The following is a 1,507-nucleotide window of genomic DNA, read 5'->3' as shown; positions in this document are numbered from 1 at the left end:
TGGGATTTCTGCTGCCTCTCAGAGATATACTGCAGCCAAAAAGGGAGCAGAAAAAGGAGGGGTGCTACAAAGAATTGGGGACTTCCAAATGAAGTCTTCAAAGAGCCCTACCGGAGGCGGCAGCGACGCAGTGATTCACATTTTAAATGGTGTTTGGAAGTGGGGATTGTTAGTAACCACAGATGTGACCAGCTCTGTCCCACAGGGAATCTATCTACTGTATCTATCTAAATTCCAGACTGGGCCCCAGGGGAATATCTAACCGGAATGGTCCAACACCCTCTGCCAAATCTATTCCCATTCATGAAGTACGCTTACATCACCATCTCACTTGTTCTTCACGGTGGCTGTCAGCGCAGATGGGGAAAGGGAGGGGCATAGCGATTTGTACAAGGCCTCAAGACCAATAAGGGTCCGACTGACATCGGACCTCAGGTTTTCAGCCTTTGAGTGCAGTAAAGGTTGGAGGATTTAGCATGGGCTTGGGGACCAGCCAGGTATGACTATGCACCCAAGTTATTTCATTCATCCACTGTTGTAACTTTGCTTGAGACGCTTTTCACTTTCTCTGATCCTCAATTTTCCCGTCCGTGAAAAAGAAAGGTTACCTGCCTCAAAAAGCGGAGATGAGGGTGGAGCGAGGCAGCGTGAAAAGCTCCCAGCACCGTGCCCGAGTCAGTAGGGGTTCAATGGTGGCAGTCAAATACATACACACACCACACCCAATAGGCACCACACACATACACACAGAACATGCACCACACAACACAAATGCACACCACACATGCACCACAAACACAAACCACACATGCATCACCCACATGCAGCACACGCAGACACCACATACCCACCACCCACACCTAGCACACGCACACACTGCATGGAACACAGCCCCTCCCACATTCCACGCCACACTGCTTCCCCACCCTCACCCTCCTCGCCAATTCCTTCCCCTTTTTATGAGTTTTATAGCAGGTCCAGGTTTATCTGCCAGTTTCGCAGATCCCAATACACCTTGCAGGCATTTTTGTTCAGAAGATCAATGTTTCCAGATTCCTGCTTTCAAACAATATCTTTGAACCTGTCCCCACACTGCATACTGCCACAAGCCTGTCCCCCTTTGGATAAATCTTCACATTTGCGGGCTCTTCCTTCCCAGATAGCTGGCAGCATTTCCAGTTTTCAGCAGAAGCTGATCAAATCAAACTGAAGACTTTTGAGTCATTCTACTGCGGTCCAAGGAATCCAGTCTCCCCAGGACATTCTCTGATGAGGTCTTCTGAGCCGCAGGCCTCGCAAAAGAGAATGTACTGTTTCTCAAGCAGGAAGGCGTTTTGTGGCTGAGTCTAAACTGAAACAGGAGTTTCTTTGTGCGCGCACACACACACACACACACGCGCGCGCGTAGGGAAACCGTCATTTTCCTACTCGCGCCCTCTGACATCAGCCACCTTGTCTGTAGCTACAGTTTCTCTGCACTCAGATATTAATCCCAGGAGGTGAAAAA

This window comes from Equus quagga, chromosome 1 (assembly GCF_021613505.1).
Source record: "Equus quagga isolate Etosha38 chromosome 1, UCLA_HA_Equagga_1.0, whole genome shotgun sequence".
Classification (NCBI taxonomy): domain Eukaryota; kingdom Metazoa; phylum Chordata; class Mammalia; order Perissodactyla; family Equidae; genus Equus; species Equus quagga.
The sequence above is the reverse complement of the archived record's forward strand: the minus strand, read 5'-3'. Positions refer to the sequence as shown.